The sequence below is a fragment of the Choloepus didactylus genome, chromosome 1 (assembly GCF_015220235.1).
Source record: "Choloepus didactylus isolate mChoDid1 chromosome 1, mChoDid1.pri, whole genome shotgun sequence".
NCBI lineage: Eukaryota > Metazoa > Chordata > Mammalia > Pilosa > Megalonychidae > Choloepus > Choloepus didactylus.
Genome location: NC_051307.1, coordinates 102,262,094 through 102,282,297, shown reverse-complemented (window position 1 = coordinate 102,282,297; position 20,204 = coordinate 102,262,094). Strand labels below are relative to the sequence as shown.

The following is a 20,204-nucleotide window of genomic DNA, read 5'->3' as shown; positions in this document are numbered from 1 at the left end:
GTCTGATCTGGATCTATTGAAATCATCATTATTCCATGATTTCCCAACCAGAACTTCTTACAGACACATTTCTTTGAACTGATCTGGTGACACCCAAGGAACTGTATTCCTCAAGATAGAAGCCCAAACCTGGCTGGTATAAGGGAGAATGAAGATTGATGACTTAGACATGTTACTGGAATACTTAACTAAGTTGTAAACACTGGCTTTTGTGCTGACCAACTCAATTGTGGATATTTTTCATTTTTGTATTATCCTTTCATTAGTGCAGTTTCTGGTGATCACAGAATTATTTTTAGAAGAATATTTAATTCCTTTTTAATTCCTAATATTTTCAACTACAGATAGAACAAATTTCCATGTTTAAAATTTGTCCTGATGATGTTTGTTCAACTGAACTCTTGAACTCAGTGTACTATATAACAGTTACCTAGAGTTGTAAATCATGAATTCTCAATTTCTGCTTCATCATGACAAATAGGATACAAAGCAATTTAATTTATTAACAGTATCATTAGTTAGTAATATAACCTTCTCCTTTATTGCCAGACACATGGGAAGGTAACCAGCTGTGTGGCAACTCAGTTTCTCAACAACAGCACTATTAACAAATTGGACCAGTTAATTCAATGCTGTGGTAGGCTGTCCTGTGCCTTGCAGGAAGTTTATCAGTATCCGTGGCCTCTACCCACCAGATGCCACTACCATCTCCCACCACCCCCACCCTGGCCAGTTGTAACACCAAAAATAACTCTAGACATTGCCAAATGTTCCCTGAGGAAGGGGGGGAAATTGCCCCTGGTTGAGAACTATTGCTTTAAATTATTCCTTTCCTTGCTTAAGCTTCAGGTTTCCCATCTACAAAAGGAAAGCATCTTTCCCACACCAGGTGTCTTAAGAGTCAACATTGCTGTCTTCTATCTGGCTAATGTACTGCACCAGATCTTTTGTCTTTAAGACCATGCCCTTTTGTTCTGCTGTTATTGCTCTTCAAGTTCCTATTGCTATTTACCGTACTAAAAGGTCAGTTCTTTAAACTGAGTGACTCATAGAAACATAGAAAATCAGAGGTAGATCCACTCAACATCATCTTATTCAAGGACTCGTGTTCAAGTTATAAAAAATGAGAACAAGGATAGAAAGTGAGCTGCTCAGGGTTGACCATGTCAATTCCTTTCCATCAGAATTCAATTGTTGTTTATTGTTTTGGACTATCATCTTCAGAAATCCTATAGTCTTACATTTAGAGCATTATTTCTGGCACTGTTTATTATTTCACTAATGAACACCAGCTAACACTTGAAAGTAATGTGACTGATTATTTAACAAACAGAATTGAATTCATCTCTACATATCAGTATTGTCTGTTTAAAGTTTTCCCCTCAGGGACTTGACATTCACTTCAACAAATACAGCAAATACTTTTGAAGCATACCTTTGGATTGTGCTTTTTAGAACATATGCCTCTTTGTTTTTCTTCTGTTTTTTCTTTAATTATTATTTTCCCCTCTCTCCTTCCCTTCCTCTCTTTCTTTCTTTCCTTCTTCTGTATTTTCCCAGCCTGTCTTTCTGCCTTTTCTTCTTATTTTTCTTTCCTTCCTTCCTCTTTTTAAATATAGGTCCCACCTCATTCCAAAAGAATATGACCTACCTTACAATACAATTAGGTAAAAATAGACTAAGGCCATGGTGAAAAAAATAGTACCTTTCCTCATTCCATAAACCAAAATGAATTTTACATAATTTTAAGAAGAAATGTAAGAAAAGCACAAAAAGATGATTCATAAATGCATTTGCTTTTTGAATCTGGACAGGAAAAGAGGCTTTATAAGCTATTAAAAAATACAGCAGAAAGTGGATTACTCCCACAGAATAGTTGAAATAATAATAATAATATCTAGAGCTGCCAGACTCAAAAATACTGAGATGTTGGGACCAGTGACCTGCCATGATCCATGCAAGTATGCATGACAGACATGCCTATTTGACTCAGGTTCAGAGCTCATCTTCTCACTTTCTTGCTGGTAGATCTAGATTGACTAGATCATTTGGGGCCTGTCGTTAGCAAGTGTACTAAATAAAGTCAATATGGTCTTAAGATCAGTACAAAAGAGGGATGATTTGTAGACTGAAGAGTTTCAAGAAAATATGCAGAAAATAACACATCTAAGAAAAACACTACCCTTCAAGGGATTGTGAGAATATGGCAGAGTAGGGAGCTCCAGGACTCAGTCCTTTCACCAGAACAGCTATTAAACAGGCAGGAACTGTCTGAAACAAATATATTGAATCTCCAGAGGCCAGAAATACACTGTAGAACATCCAGGGAAGAGCAAGAGGAAAAGGATGATAAATTATGGTAAGGAACAATAAATTGCTCTCGCCACACTCCTAGCAGGACACCATGAGGTCCAGTTCCCGGCTAGCTCCCTGGTGGCAAAAGAGGGGAATAAAAATCCTCTTCCCCAAGACTAGGAGTAGGCATAGCCAATCACTGATCACGGCTTTTGATTATTGACTTTGGATGGCCAGGGGCCAGGCTCTGCAGGTGGCCATTTTTCAACCCACCGGGGACAAAGGTGGCAGCTGAAGAGAAAATGATGCTGCTTCCTCAGGGTTGTAGGAGGCAGTTAGTTGAATAGTTGCATTTGCCAGGCAGGCCAAGAAAGCATAGCTTTGGAAAGCCATAAAAGAAGATCTTGGTGTCCATCCTGATTCCCTTCGCAGGGCACCTTGGACCTAGTGTGTGCCCCCACATGGGTCTCTGGTGCTGCTTTGACTGGGAAAGACCAACTTGAGAAAAACCTTTTGTGCTTTCCCCTAAGCCTAGAATTTACCCTCCAGGCAAAAGCAGCTTGAGAAGGAAAGGAGTGAAAGAGACTCTAGAGGTAAACAATCTGGGGAAAAGTTGGTTTCAGAAATGTGGGAGAAGGAGGTCTGTCTCCTGGAATACAGAGAGACAACAAAACTCCTGTAAACAGGGGACTCTTGAACAACTAACAAGCCAAAACCCAGGACAAGTCACAGGACCAGAAAGACAGGGAAGACCCTGCACACTGCATTCATCTTGGTCAGACATTCCTGATAGGAGGGCTGAAGCTCAAGAAAACTTCTGTCTCATCACCAGCTCATTACAAAACCCAGAAACAGACATCTGAGGAAATAAATACCAGAGTTAACATTTTAAAATATTAAAATGTACAGCGTGCAATAAAAGAGCACAAGGCAAACAAAGAAACAGGAACCTATGGCCCATCCAAAGGAGGAGATTAAAAATCCATAAAACAGCAATGAAGAAGACTAGAAGGTAGACATATTGAACAAAGCCTTTAAAAAATTAAAAGTGCTCAAGGAGATGAAGGAAAATATACAGAAATAACTAAAGGATATCAAGAAAATGAATGAGCAATATAAGAATATTACTAAAGAGACAGAAATTTTAAAAAGGAACCAAGGGGAACTACTGGAGTTGAAGACCAAATAACTGAAATGAAAAATGTACAGATTGGAGCCGGCAGAAGGAAGAATCACTGACATCATAGACAAGACTCTTGAAATTACTCCGGCTGAGGTGGAAAAAGGAAAATGAATTATATAAAGCAAAAATAGCCTAAGACATCTCTGGGACATCATCAAGCATACCAATATACACCTTATGGGAGTCCCAGAAGGAGAAGAGGGAGAAAGGGGAAGAAGAACTATTCAAAAAAATAATGACAGAGAATGTTCCAAACCTAGCAATATGCATGAGTATGCACATCCAAGAAACCCAGAAAACACCAAAAGGGATAAATATGAAGAAAAATACATTTCAACATATATTGATCATGCTATAGAATACAAAGGACAAGGAGAGAGTTCTCAAAACCACAAGAGAAAAGCAATGTGTTATGTACAAAGGAAACCCAGTTAGTTTGAGTTCCAATTTCTCAGCAGAAACCATGGAGACAAGAAGGCAGTAGGTTGAAAGAAAGCAACTATCAACCAAGGATTTTGTATTGATGAGACTTTATTTCAAAAATGAGGGAGAGATTAAGACATTCCCAGAAAAACAAAAGCTGAGGGAGTTCATCATCACTAGATCTGTCCTTCAAGCAATGTTAAAGGGAGTTCTTCAGATGGAAAGAAAAGGACACTACGCAGTGCTTCAAAGCAGTATAAAGAAAAAAAAGACCTGTGGTAAACCTCACCATTTGGGTAATTATAATTGACAGTATTATTATTTGGTATGTAACTCCACTTCTTACTTCCTACAGGTGCTAAAATGCAAATGCATAAAAAGGAATGATAAATTTATGGCTTTGAACATATAATGTAAAAAGATGTAAGTGGTAAAAAATACAAAAAAAAGGTGGGGGACAGAGGATTTAGGAAAAGTATATATAGATGCCATTGAAGTTATGCTGGTATCAAATCAAATATGATTGTACAAATATAGGACATTCAATTTTAACCCCATGGCTATTAACCACAAGGAAAATAGATGAAAAATATATCCACATAGAAAAGAGAAGGCACTAAATATGATACAACACAAATAATCAAATAAATATAAAAGCAAACATTAAGGAAACAATTGAGGGACAAAATAAAAATGGTATAAGGCATACAAAGTCTGAGTAGCAAAATGGCAGGAGAAATTCCTGCATTATCAGTAGTGACTTTGAATATCCACACATTAAACTCACCAGTCATACAGGTAGAGATTGGAAGAATGAATAAAAAGCATGACCTAACTATACGCTGTCTGCAAGAAACTCACTGTAGATTCAAAGATACAAATTGGTTGAAAGTGAAAGGACAGAAAAAAATAAACCATGCTAATAGTAACCAAAAGAGAGCTGGAGTAGCTATACTAATGTCAGACAAAATAAAACTTTAAGTCAGGAATGGTTATGATAGACAAAGATGGTCATTATATGCTGGAAAAGGGGAAAATTCAACAGTTAACAATTATAAATATATATGCACCTAACACTAGAGTTCCAAGATATATGAAACAAATATTGACAGATTTGAAGGGAGAGATTGATGGTTCTACATTAATAGTAGAGGACTTTAATATGCCAATTTCAATAATGAATAGAACATATATTCAGAAGATCATTGAGGAAATAAAAGAAATGAATGATACTCTAAACCAACTAGAACTAAGAGCCCTTCACCCAACAGTAAAGGCAGAATACACACTCATCTTGAGTGCACATAGTTTATTCTCCAGGATAATTCATATGTTAGGTCACAAAACAAGTCTCAATAAATTGAAAAATATTGAAATCATACAATGTATCTTCACCGGCCACAATGTAATAAAGCTAGAAATCAATAACAGAGGGAGAGATGGGAAATTAACAAACATGTGGAAATTAACCAACATACTCTTAAACAACCAATGGATAAAAGAGGAAATCAAAAGTAGAATTAGGAAATATCTTGAGGCAGATGAAAATGAAAATTCAGCATACCAAAACCTGTGGGATACAGTAGAGGCAAAACTGAGAGGGAAATTCACAGCTCCAAATGCTTACATTAAAAATGAAGAAAGATTTCAAATCAGAGGCATGACCATAAAACTGGAAGAACAAGAAAAAGAAGAGCAAACTGAATGGATAGCAAGCAGAAGGAAGGAAATAACAAAGAATAGAGCAGAGGAAAAAGAAAACAAAATAAAACAAAAACAAAATTAATAATAAAGGGAATCACAAAACCAAAAGTTGTTTCTTTAAAAAGATCATTAAAATTGATAAACATTTAGCCACACTGACAAAGGAAAAAGGGAGTGTATACAAATAACTAAAATCAGATATGAAACAGGGGACATAACTACTGATCTTGCAGAAATAAAATTTTCTGTACGAGAATAGCCTGAACAACTGTATGTCAATAACTTATATAACCTAGATGAAATGAACATATTCTTAGTAGCACACAAACTGCCTGCATTACTCAAGAAGAAATAGAATATTTCAACAAACCAACTAGGAAAGAGATTGAATCAGTAATCAAAAACATCCCAACAAAGAAAGACCCAGAAGCAGTGGCTTTACAGATGAGTTCTACAAAATATTCCAAGTACAATTAATTCCTATTGTACTCAAACTCTCTCAGAAAGTTGAAGAGGAGGGAACACTCCCTAACTCATTCTAGCAGGCTGACATCACCCCAATACCAAAGCCAGATAAAGATACCACAGAAAAAGGAAACTACAGACCAGTATCTTTTATGTGTATAGATACAGAAGTCCTCAACAAAATACCAGCAAACCAAATCCAATAGCATATTAAAAGAATCATACAACATTATTAAGTGGGATTTATCCCTGGTATGCAAGGTTGGTTCAATAAAAGAAATTCAATTAATGTAATACTCCACAATAACAAAATGAAGGGAAAAAAAACACACACACACGACCATCTCAATTGATGCAGAAAAGGCATTTGACAAAATCCACCACCATTTCTTTATAAAACACTTAGATCACTAGGAATAGAAGGAAACTTCCTAAACATGATAAAGGGCATATAAGAAAAGCCCACAGCTAACATCTACCTAATGTTGAAAGACTGAAAGCTTTCCTTCCAAGATCAGGAACAAGGAAAGGATGCCCCCTGCGTCACTGCTATTAACATTGTACTGGAAGTTTTTGCAAGAGCAATTAGGCAATAAAAAGAAACAGAAGTCATTCATATTAGAAAGAAAGAAGTAAAACTTCCCTATTTGCAGATGACATGATCCTGCATACTGAAAATCCTGAAAAATCCACAACAAAGCTCCTAGAGAGCTAATAAATGAATTCAGCAACGTTGCAGGGCACACAAGATCAACACCTCAAAATCAGTAGTGTTTCTATACACAAGCAATGAACAATGAAAAAGACATCAAGAAAAAATCCATTAACAATAGCAACTAAAAGAACAAAGTATCTATGGAAATCTAACCAAGTATGTAAAGGATTTGTACATGAAAACTACAAAACATTCTAAAAGAAATCAAAGAACACCTAAATAAATGTAATGACATTTAGTGTTCATGGACTAGAAGACTTAAATATTGTTACATTGTCAATCCTACACAAAGCCATTTATATATTCAATGCTATCACACACAAAATTCCAACTACCTAATTTGCAAAAAATGGAAAAGCCAGTCATCAAATTTATATGGAAAGTAATGGGCCCCAAATTGCTAAAGCCTTCCTGGAAAAGAAGAATGAAGTTGGAGGACTCACACTTCTCTATCTTAAAGCTTATTACAAAGCCACAGTAATCAAAATAGCATGCTATTGATCAAGAACAGACATACATCAATGGAATTGAATTGAGAGCTCAGAAATACACCCTCACATTTATGACCAACTGATTTTGACAAGGGAGCAAAGTTGGGAAAGAATAGGCTCTTCAGCGAATGATGTTGGGGAAACGGTTTCCGTTTGCAAAAAAGAAGGAGGAGGAGGAGGAAGATCTTTACCTCACACCTTATACAAAAATCAAGTCAAAATGGATCAAAGAACTAAATATAAGAGTCAGAATTATCAAATGCCTAGAAGAAAAGGCAAGGAGGCATCCTCAGGACCTTGCACTAGGCAATGGTTTCTTAGACTTTACACCCAAAGCGCAAGCAACAACAACAAAAAAGATAAATAAGATATCATCAAAATTAAAAACTTTTGAGCCACAATGGACTTTATCCATGAAAGTGAAACAACCATCTACATGATAGGAGAAATCATTTGGAAACCACATATCCAATAAAGGTTTAATATACATAATATATAAAGAAATCCTTCAACTAAATAACAAAAAGACAAACGACCCAATTGAACTATAGACAAAAGAATTGATTAGACATCTCTGCAAAGAAGATACACAAATGGCCAGAAAGCACATGAAAAGATATTCAGCATCATTAGACATCAGGGAAATGCAAATCAAAACCACAGTGAGATACCATTTCACACCCCTTAGAAGGGCTGCCATTAAAAAAATGGAAAATAGCAAATGTTGGAAAGGATGTGGAGAACCAGGAACACTCGTTCATTGCTGGTGGCAATATAAAATGATGCATCCGATGTAGAAGACAGTTTGGCAGTTCCTCAGAAAGCTAAGTATGGAACTACATATGACTTGGCAATCCCATTACTAGGTACATACCCAAAATAATTGAAAGCAGGAACTCAAACAGATACTTGCACACTGATATCCAGGGTGACATTATTAACAATTGCCAAAGGTTGAAAACAACCTAAGTGTCCACCAACTGATGAATGGATAAATAAAATGTGGTATATGTGTACAATGGAATATTATTCCGCCATAGAAAGGAATGAAGTCCTGATACATGTGACAACATGGATGAACCTTGAAGAGATCATGTTGAGTGAAATAAACCAGACAGACAGTGACTTATATTGTATTGGCTCACTGATTTGAAACTTAGAATAAACAAATTCAGAGAGTCAGAATCTAGAATATACATAACCAGGGGATGTGGTAGAAGAAGGGAATGGGAAGTTAAGGCTTAAAATGTGTAAGGTTCCTATTTGTCATAATGGACATATTTTGGTAATGGATGGTAGTGATGGTAGTACACCATTGTAAACATAATTAACAGCTCTGACATATCTGAATGTAATGTAAAAGGGAAATATTGGATTGTATATATGGTAACAAGAATTAAAAAAAAACAACTTAGAACTATAGTGCACAAGCAGTGAAACCAAAGTTAAACCATGGACAATAGTTAATAGTACAATTATAAAACTGTGCTTTTATCAATTGTAGCAAATATTTCATAGCAATGCAAGATGTAAATAATAGGGTGGTATATGGGAATCCTGTATTTTATACATGCTGTTCTGTAAAATCACAACTTCTCTAATAAAGAAAATAAATTTTTAAAAAGAGCACATCTGAACATTCCTCCAAAACTAATACTTGTTTTCAGGGGAATAACTATCATGTCACTAATACCTAGTCCATAAAATCCTTTGCCTCAAGCATCCACTTAAATAATTATCGGTCAAGGCTTCAGTTTCCACATCTGTGAAGTAATGGGAATAGATGAAATGAATTGTCCTGTGATTCTAGAATATATCTCATTGCTATTTAAGAAAAGGCTGTCAACGGAAACAAATATAATGCTGTATGATGTATTTGCATTTTAGAATTCAAACTTACTCTTCAAATTATTTGAAATAATTCATTCAAGTTTCATTACTCTCCTTTACATTCATATTCCTCAGAATGATTTTGAATTTGAGGAATGGTCACTGAAGAAAATACTTTCTTAAAGTACACTTTAATTGAAATCAAGGGAGAAAAGAAGCAGGTATGACAGTTATGAATTGCATGAATTAAGTTTAGCAAAATACCTGAAGTGTGAACCTTGATTTGGAGAAGAATAATAGCTAAATCCAAGAGGTTTTGCAACACAGAATTCTTTGTATACAAAAAAAAAAAAAAAAAAAAAAAGCACTGTTGAATGAAATTTGGATGGGAACAATTATTTCAAAGCTGTACTATTTAAGGAATAATATAAATGTGATAGAAATTTAGTCTTTGCTTTTTACCTTTTTGACTAGAGGAGGCCATTAAAATTTGGAAACAGTATAATATATTGGTATAGAGCAAAGATTCTGGAGCTTGGTTGAAATTTTGACTCACTGATCATTAGGTGTGTAATTTTGGAGAGAGTATTTAACCTCTCTATGCCTGAGATCCTTATCTATAAAATACAGATAGTGGTGATGAAGATGATACACTTACCTCAAAAGGTCATTGGTTGTGTTTGCTGAGTGAATTATGAATATCATTTTGAACAACACCCAAGAAACACAACTAAGTGTTAGCTCTTATTATGTGGCCATATTGTGTTTTATATGCAAGATGTGTATACAAAATAATGTACACACTATAAGATGTTTAGGAAAGGTACATCTCAGAAGTGTCTGGGATTGTAGAACACATGTATGCCATTTCTTGCTAAAAATTGGAGGAACAGAAGTTTGACTAAGAAATTAAATAAACAATCCAATAGCAAATCCCTCAATCTTCTGGATATATATATACATATATATATATATATATATATATTTGCAATTTCTAAAATGGATTTATTATTTTGGAACAATTTTTGATTTAAAGAAAAATTGTGAGATAAGAGAGGAAGTTATCATATATATCACTGATAGTTGCCCCTATTATTAATATATTAATAGTATGGTGCATTTGTTACAATTAAAGAATCAGTACTGATACATTATTGTTAACTAAAGCCCATAATATATTCATATTTCCTTAGTTTTACCTAATGTCTTTTTTTCCATTCTAGAACCCCATTCAGGATTCCACATTACAATTAATCATCAGATGTCCTTAGGCTCCACTTGGCTGTTATACTTTCTCAGACGTTCCTTGTTTTTTATGACTTAGACAGTTTTGAGGAGTTTACATAAAAATCAGGCATAAAATACAGAGTCCCTATACCATCAATTGTAGCTAATACACAACTGGGCTTGTCTTTTCATTCTCTTAACAGTATCTTTGACAGAATAGAAGTTTTAATTTCAGTAAAGTCCAACTTATTTTTTTCTTTGAATAGATCATGATTTTGGTGTTGTAAGTAAAACTCATCACTAAGCCAAAGGTCATGTTGATTTTCTCCTGTGTTTGCCTCTAGAAGTTTTATAGTTTTATTTGTATTATTTGTACTATTGTATTTTATATATAGGTTTCTGATCCATTTTGTGTTAACTTTCATTAGAGGTATCAAGACTATGTCTAAGTACATTTTTTTTTTTTTTTTTTTGCCTATGGATGTTCAGCTGTTTCAGCATCATTTATTGAAAAGACTGTCTTTTCTCCATTAATTTGACTTTGTTCTTTTGTGAAAGATCAGTCACCTATATTTGTGTGGGTCTATTTCTGAGCCCTTTATTCTTAGGCTCTTTATTCATCTGTGTGCCTGATCTTTCACTAATACCATGCTGTTTTGAGTACTCTCACTTCTTAGTAAGTCCTGAAATCAGGAAATGTGTTTTCCTACTTTGTTCTTTAAGTATTTTGTTGGCTGTCCTAATTCTTCGGTCTTCCCTTATAAACTTTGGAATCTGTTTCTCAACATCTACAAAATAGCTTGCTGGGATTTGGATTGGGATTGCATTGACTGTATAGATAAATTTGGCAAGAATTGAAATCTTAACAAGATTGAGTCTTCTAGCCCATGAACATGGAATATATATTTGTTTAGATCTTAATTTCTTTCATTATATTATGTAATATTTGGTATATAGATCCTGTATTTGTTTCATTAGCTGTATAACTAAATATTTCATGTTTTGTTGCTATTGTGATTTTCTTTTTAGATTCAAATTCCTATTGTTCATTCCTGGTACTGAGGAAAGCAGTTGACTTGTATACATTAACCTTATATTACACAAACTTGCTATACTCTTTATTAGTTACAAGAGGCTTTTTTTGATAGACTCTTTAGATTTTCTACATAGACAATCATGCCATCTGTGAATAAAGGCAGTATTATTTCTTTCTTCAGAATCTATAAACCTTTAATTTCTTTTTCTTGTCTTATTGCACTAGCTAAGATTTCTAGAATGATATTGATAGGAGTGGTGAGAAAGCATATCCTTGTTTTGCTTCTGATCTTAAGATCTTAGGAAGCATTCCATTTCTTATGATTACATATGATGTTAGCTGTAGGTTTTTGGAGATGTTCTTTACCAAGTTGAAGAAGTTTGCCTCTATTCCTAGTGAGCTGAAAGTTTTAAATCATAAATGTATATTGGAGTTTGTCAAATGCATTTTCTGTATCTACTGATATGATCATATTATTTTTCTTCTTTAGTCTGTTTATGTGGTTAAACATTTTAAAATTTTAAATTGAAATGTCTCCTGACCATCCATAATCAGTTGTGCCCTCCTTTATTCCTTTTATCGTATCTTTCTCACTTTGTTCCACTTCAGTTTGACGTGGCAGCCAGTACTTCATTCATGTAAGACAAGGGCTAGGTGTTATACCTCACAGAGGGGAAGCAGAGAAAGTGGCTAAGGGTAATTTTCTGAAGCCAGAGTGACTGTGTTTACAGTCCAGCTTTAACTTTTCATTAGCTACAAATCTATGTATATATTACTACTTCTCCTTCCTATTTGTAAAATAGGCTAATAATAGGACTTATCTTCTAGAGTAATTATGAACATTAAATATGCTAATAAACTTAAAGTTCTTAGAATAGTATCTGCATGTAGTAAATTACGATAAATATTTGTTAATATATCTATCACATTGCTTAGCACATTATTTTTCACATTGTAGATAAAGGTCTTTTTTTTTTAAGGAAATGAGACTTAAATTACTGCCAAATGAATTTTGTAAACAATATTTGATATTTTTTTTTGGGGGGGGTGATGTTGATAAGACTAGTATTTTGGAAATGACCAGGTAAAACAGAAAGAATAATATATTTAGTATTGTAGAACAGAAATTCTATTGGAATAAAATGGAATATCAGAGATCAATGCAAGTATATTCAATTAAACAGTTACTGAATGTCTGCCAAGTGCTGACCATAGTTGAGTCCTAGGAAGATGGTTCCTGCTTTCCCAGAGATTAAAATCTAGTGGGAAATAAATTCCAGTTATCCTATTTGTTTTTTTAATTCATAAATTCTTTCCTTCATGCAGCATACTGCACACTTCCTCTGTGATGTTCCACCTCATTTTTGATACATTTTTTTATTGTGAACTTTAACATGTATATATAACAGCATTAACTTTCAAAGTACAATTCAACAAGTAGTTAGAGAACAAATTTCAAAGAATGTCATGGGCCACAGTTCCACCACTTCTGCTATTTCCATTATTGCAAAATATAACTCCACCTCATTTTAACACCCACAACAAGCCTTTGAGGTTACTTTTAATACCCTTGTTTTACTGATGAAGAACTTAGGCAGAGAGAGGTTGAAATTTGCCTCAGGTCACAAAGCTAATAAAATGATTTAAGCTTTCTCACTTCTCCTGACTCTTAAGTCACTGCTCTTTATGTACAAGTCTCCTCAAGCTTCTGCATGCTAGCTTGATGTCTGTAAAATATTAACTTTTCAAATGTGAAATTTGAACAATAGAAAACCCAAATTCAAAATTTGGACATATCCTTCCTATTTTAGAATGGCGTAGGAGAGGAACCTGGAAAGTGCATTCAAATGATTAAAAACATTGAATTTGAAGTAAAATACCATCAAGTAATCATCCGGTTGTCCATTGTATTCACAACAATGATGTCCTAGAATAGCTAAATATTTGAACAGTAGATATAGCTGTACTTCATCAACATAGTATTGATATCTTTGAGTAAAAAATGGTGTCATTATATATGTGGAAAAAATATCCTGGAGTTTGCTGAACTATTAATCCAGATATCTTGCCATAGCTTTATGTACAACAGTATTGGTTTTCTTGAAAGTCATCTTTATTATTACAAAGAATTTTAATTTCTTCACTTCATCTGTAAGGAAAAGGTGAAAAGAAACTACTCTTCATATTTTAAATTCAACTTTAAGTAGTTAGTTAACTCGAATTATGATTCCTTACACAAATGTTTACCAACTTGGATTTTAGCTACTAATGAAACGTATTTTAAATCATCCCAGCTTTGAGCGGATAAATCCCCTTGTACCTTTTAGAAGTCTTAGTAGCTTAATCTGCACAGACTTTTGAAGTGTCTGGAGTAAGCCTTAATAAAAGGTGGATCAACAGGCTGTGCAATAACTTGAGGTTAAAATGCCTGCCCAGAGGCTCCTAAAGGTGATACTTTTGATTTTCCTAATTGAGGTTGTTAAACAGCAGCTGTAGGAGTAGCAGTGTGATGAGCAGTACAACTAGCATGATGGTTTTCTGATGTGTCTCCATCTTAAATAATATGGTCCTAATGAAAAAATAGTAACTTCATTCATAGATTCAGTTTCAAGAAACATTTATTTAACACCTTAGTCTGGGTCAGGCACAGTTTTGGTGCCCTCATGTAAACTCATTTGGTTCTTACTATGAACCTGATGGTTAAGTAATATTATTATCCCAAAATTACAGATGATAAAATGGAAATCTCATGCAATGAAGGCCAATAAATTACATGGCAACTTTCTAGTTTCAAATGCAGGAACTTCAATATGAGTTAGGCAGATGGATAAATGCTGTGGAAAGAATGTGGCATCATCATTCAGGATCAGAGATTCATGAGAATTAGTGACTCTGCAGCTATGACACAGTAACTTACTTTATGCCCCATCGTGTGGCTAGGGTAAACTTTCCATTTTCTTCTTAATATTGGTGCCCTCTAATGAAAAGAGGTGATACACAGAAGGCTGGAAACAGAAATATCTAGTATCACTGACTTCTTCATTTCTTGATGGTGAGTTTTTTTGCACTCTCTATATATTCCAGGGATAATTTTAGTAATGATTATGGCAATGGTAGTAATCAAACGTCCCATTCTGAGAACATAATTCTTGTGTCATATTAATATCTTCCAATTCTTTTTGCCAGTTAATGTATGACAGAAATAATGTTAATACACCATGGTTAGGGAAATTATTAGGGTCCATTCAAACCAAAAAAAATCTGTGATTTATGATTGCTTAAAGAATAATTAGGATTATTTTCCAAGTTTTCTTAAAAAGAGAGATAGACTTTGAAACTTTAGATTTTGGAACTATGTTTATCTGTAATGATAAAATGAAACACTGGGCTATTATCTATTCATGACTTATAATAAAGGAGACAGAATAACTCTAGTTAGTCTAGTTTAAAATTATTCACTCCCTCTAGGCTCAACTTACAAGCTACGTAGAATAAGTTATTAAACCTCTCTAGGACTCAGTTTCCTCAAATATAAAAAGGAGAAAATAAATTATTCCTGTCTCATATGATTAGTGTGAAGATTAAATGAGCAAAAATATATAAAAGCATTTAGAATGTAACACAGAGTGTCTCAGGAAATGTTATTTATTGTTATTATTATTATTATTATTATTGTATCACACTTCAAGAAAGCTTCTGTATTACACAGAGACCACTGCAGCTATTGCTGCTCAACAGTTATATATGTCAAAAGGAAATTAAGAAAATGCCAATCTCTATGAGGATGTGAATGCCATGAAAATTCCTCTCTTGCTACTTCTCAGGATCATAATAAAGGAAGGGGTGAGTCTTTTAGGGAAAGAGATGAGATAGAAATTTAAGTGAGGCAGAACCTACATGAATAACTGATCAGAAGAATGTCCAATTGAACATTGGAAACTACATTTTGGGAAGCTAGCTATAAGTATTATGAGAACTGAATTGGGGTAACGTGAGCATATACATAATTTTAAGCAGAGCTGGAAATGTGGGTGAGATACAAAACAAAATTTTTGGATAATATCAACTCCTATGGATGATGCGAAAATAAATGTTCAGAAAGTACAGTGGAAAGAGACATAGACTTGAACTTGGAGGTATGGAGCCCAATCCCTTTCTGTCATTTATTCATCACCTCCATACTCACTTTCCTCTTGCAAAGCAGAGGTGATAATGCCTGCACATAGTTGTGTTCAGTAAGGGTGGTTTAATATGTTCTTTTAATGTGAAGGACCTCTCCTTTGATTTGTATCTAACTTTTTCTCATTCCTCCCCCTCTATTTCCAACTCCATCTTCTCAAAAGCAGATCAAAACCATACTCTGATTTACCTTCAATTAGTTAAATATTTGGGTAACTTGTTTGTAAGTTGAAATTCCTGAGGGCAAGTGAATTATTTTATGGGAACTTAGACATCCCTAACAGTGAATTGTTACTAAAGAACACTCCTCAAAAGTCCTGCTGAGGTTCTGGAGCTGCATCAGTAGGTTGGTTACTAAGCTTCCAAAGAACTTGTTGTTTTAGTAGCTTCCATGGGAGAATTAAAGGTTTTAACTGAATGTGAAACATCAGACAGCAACTGTAGGGATGATTTATTGACAATGAATCTCAACTTTCCAAAGATTCACTTGAAACCAACTTCCTTCTAAGCCAAATGATACAGATTTGAAACCTTCCAGGGGCCTTTCTGGGATTGTAGGCATTAGGGAGCTTTTTCTTTGCTGTCACAGATTATCTTTCCATTGTCTCTTGACCTGTAGAAGGGGAGGTTTGATTGGTAAGTTGTCTCTTCCCCAGGGCCTGAAATTCTTTAGTCATTCAGAAGATAAGTAGGACTCTGACAGTGCATTCCACAAAGCTTTCTCTCCTGCTCAGATCTTAAGGCAACCAGCCTGGGCCTTGCCAAGGGTGTGATGAGCAGGGCAGATGCCACAGAGAAAGAGTTAAGGATAAAGCTAAGGTTGAGCAATGCTGGGGTTTGCCATGGTTGAGTTTTTAGCAAGGCGAAGAATCTCTATTGAGTAGAGCCGAAAGCACAGATCTAGCTTTGAATCTTAGCACTGTCATTTGAATTGTGATTTTAAGAAACTTAATAAACCTCTCTCATGCTTATTTCTTTTTCTGTAAAGTGGTTTTAATTATTTCTATTTTGAAGCATTAATGACATTATTAGAAATAATATATTTATAAAGAATAGGAGAAACAGGTGTTGGGCACTAATTCAAGCATGGTGCCAGGCATTGTGCCATAGACTTCACATGTATTATCACATTTAATCCTCATGATATATATGAAGTAGATGCTGTTGTCATTTCCATTTTGCAGATGAGTAAACCTAGGATTGGTGAGATTAAGTTACTTGCTCTAGGCCAGTTAGTGAATGGTACAGCCAGAACTGCAAACAAGTTGTGGAAACTGGAGCTGACTTCAAGTCTGCCATGTGATCATCAGCCCCTCTCACTCCTGCTATTTTCTTGGGGCCTGACCCAGAGCTCTGGCTAAAGGAAAAGGAAAAGAAAAGACAGGTGGCAATCAGTCTGTGAGTAGGGTTTACACAGCATGAAGTTTAAAGAAGCAGCAGTTGGAGCTGAGAGGTGTTTAGGTTTTCAAATAAAAATAGTTTTCAAAATCCATTTCCTTAAGACCTTGTATACAGAAAAGACAAGATGTGTACCAACACCTCATTTTGGTCACACAACATTCGATGTTCCATAGGGGAATGTAGAGTTTTGCTATTTGTATTCCTATCTCTGCAAAGAAAAATATGGCTCAGAAAGTGGGCATGACTTATCCAGAGTCACACAGTGAGTTTCTGAGATAGCTGAAGTCAAAACGCAAGTCATCAGTATGTCACTCCATTAAAAGCTGTGCTATCTCATCCTGGTTGATGACAGAAAAACCACAGTCTATAAAATAGCCTCAAGACTTTGAATAAAAGTACACTGTCAGGGATTAAAGAAGATGACAGCATGGAGAGGAGTGGAAGCTGGTTAGTCCCCCTGGAACAACTAATAAACAACCAGGAGCAACTAGTAAATAATCTGGAATAACTGCTGGGGGACAAACATGACTGTACACATCTTACACCAACCTGGATTGGGAGGAATGCCCAAAATCACAACATAAAATCTGTAAATAAAAACTGTGGACCCATGCCAAGACCCCCCCCCCCCGCCCATGGCAGCCTGAACTGCAAAGCCTCGCTGTGCTAGAGAGCAGCACTCTCCAAGCAAGTGAATATAGCTCAGCCCAGCTCCAACTGTGGTTTTGATTAACAAATGTTGATTGCTCAATACAAGCTATGAATCCCCAACAGACAGAGGCTTTTGGTGACTGACTTTGGAGAGCCAGAAGACCTCTCTGGGAAGGAGGGGGAGTGCAGAGGACTGAGTGCTATGTCTGGCTGATGGGTGAAACTTAGGGTGGCCACAGGCTGGGCTTTCTGTCCCCTTTTCAGCTCAGTGGAGAAAGCCTCAGCCATTTTCAGTTCCCAGGTCTCTGGAGATAGCAGAGTCAGAGAGACTATACAAATGCAAATGATAACTCCCCAGAGAGTGTATCTTCCCTAAGAGGAAAAAGGTGGTGCCCAGCTCTACTACCCACCTTCCATTCAGAACCAGACCCCAGAGCCTGGGGAAAAACAGCCATGGGCCACACCTCCTTACACCAGTCTGGAGCTATAGGCTTACAGGTGCCACCTGCTGGGCAGAAAAGCACAGTGGCTTGAGGACTCAAAGGGTGAATCAATCTTCTAAGAGACACCCTCAGGGAGACCTGATACTGAATATTGCCCCCTTCTGAGATCTGAGCCCATTCTGGTCTGGGAAAACCTGATTGGGGTAACCAAGGAAACCAGATGCCTAGACAACAGAAAACTACAACCTGCACTAAGAAAAACAAAGTTATGGCCCAGTCAAAGAAACAAACTTACACTTCAACTGAGATACAGGAATTGAAACAACTAGTGCTAAATCAATTAAAAAGTTTAGGGAAGATATGGCAAAAGAGATGAAGCATATAATGAAAACACTGGGCATACATAATGTAAAAATTAAATGTTCAAAAAAACAACTGGCAGAATCTATGGAAATGAACACAACACAAGAGATGAAAGACACAATGGAGACATATAACAATAGATCTCAAGAGACAAAAGAAAACACTCAGGAACTGGAAAACAAGACACCTGAAAGCCTACGCACAAAAGAATAGATAGAGAAAAGAATGGAAATATATGAGCAATGTCTCTTGGAATTGAATGACGACATGAAATGCAGGAATGTATGTGTCATGGGTGTCCCAGAAGGAGAAGGAAGGGAAAAGTGGCAGAAGCAATAATACAGGAAATAATCAATGAAAATATCCCATCTCTTATGAAAGACATAAAATTACAGATTCAAGAAGTGCAGTGTACCCCAAACAGAATAGATCTGAATAGGCCTACACCAAGACACTTAATAATCAGATTATCAAATGTCAAAGATAGAGAATCCTGAAAGCAGCAAGAGAAATGCAATCCATCACATACAAAAGAAGCTTGATAAGACTATGTGTGATTTCTCAATAGAAACCGTGGCGACAAGAAGGAAGTGGGGTGATATATTTAAGATACTGAAGAAGAAAAACCACCAACCAAGAATCCTATATCTGGCAAAACTCTCCTTCAAATATGAGCGAGAGCTTAAAATATTCTCTGACAAAGAGACAATGACAGAACTGGTGAACAAGATATCTGCTCTACAGGAAACACTAAAGGAAGCACTGCAGACAGAAAAGAAAAGACAGGAGTAAGAAGTTTGGAACATACTTTTGGGAGAAAGTGGCACAGCAATGTAAGTACACTGAACAAACATGACTCTGAGTATGGTTGAAAGAGGAAGGTTAGGAGCATATGGGACACCAGAAGGAAAGAGGAAAGATAAAGACTGGGACTGTATAATTCAGTGAAACCTAGGGTTCTCAACAATTGTGATAAAAGGTACAAATATGTTTTTACATGAGGGAGAACAAATGAATGTCAACATTGCAAGGTGTTAAGAATAGGGTGGGACTGGGGAAAAATATAATCAGTGCCAACTAGAGACTATAATTAACAGAAACATTGTTTTATCCTTCCTTTAATGTAACAAAGGAAATATATCAAAGCTAAATGCATATAGGGGGGCTAGGGGAGGGGTATGGGACACTTGGCATTGGTAATGTTGTCTGACTCTTTATTCTACTATGGTTTAGTGCTGCTTTCCTTTTGTTGCTTCCTAGCTGTCATGTTTTTTTTCTATTTCTCTTTTTTTTTTCTTTTGTCTCTCTACCTTCTTTGACTTTTCCTTCTGCTTCATGAAAGAAATGGAGATGTCCTTATATAGATAGTGATGATGGTGGTGAATACATAAATATGTGACTATACAGGGAACCAATGATTGTTTACTTAGGATGGAATGTATGGTGTGTGAACAAAACTGTTTTTAAAAAAATGGGTTGATGAAGAAACCTTGAGGGCATTATATTGAATGAAATAAGACAGACACATAAGGAGAAATATTGCAGGGTCTCACTTATATGAACTAGTTATAATATGTAAACTCAGAGACATGAAATAGAAGTTACCAGGATATAGAATGGGGCTAAAGATTGGGGAGCGGTTGCTTATTATGAGCACAATGTTCAACTAGTGTGAACTTAAACGTTTGGAAGTGGACAGAGGTGATGGCAGTACATTGTGAGAATGACTAACAGCACTGAATGGTGTGTGAATATGGTGGAAAGGGGAAGCTCAGAATCACATATGTCCCCAGAAGGA

General features: G+C 35.6%; 1 protein-coding gene across 3 annotated transcripts in view; it reads left to right on the top strand.

Moving 5' to 3' along the window:
* The window catches only part of TP63 (tumor protein p63), a 242,520-nt gene that overhangs the window by 43,605 nt on the left and 178,711 nt on the right, over positions 1-20,204 (top strand). The window lies entirely within an intron of this gene.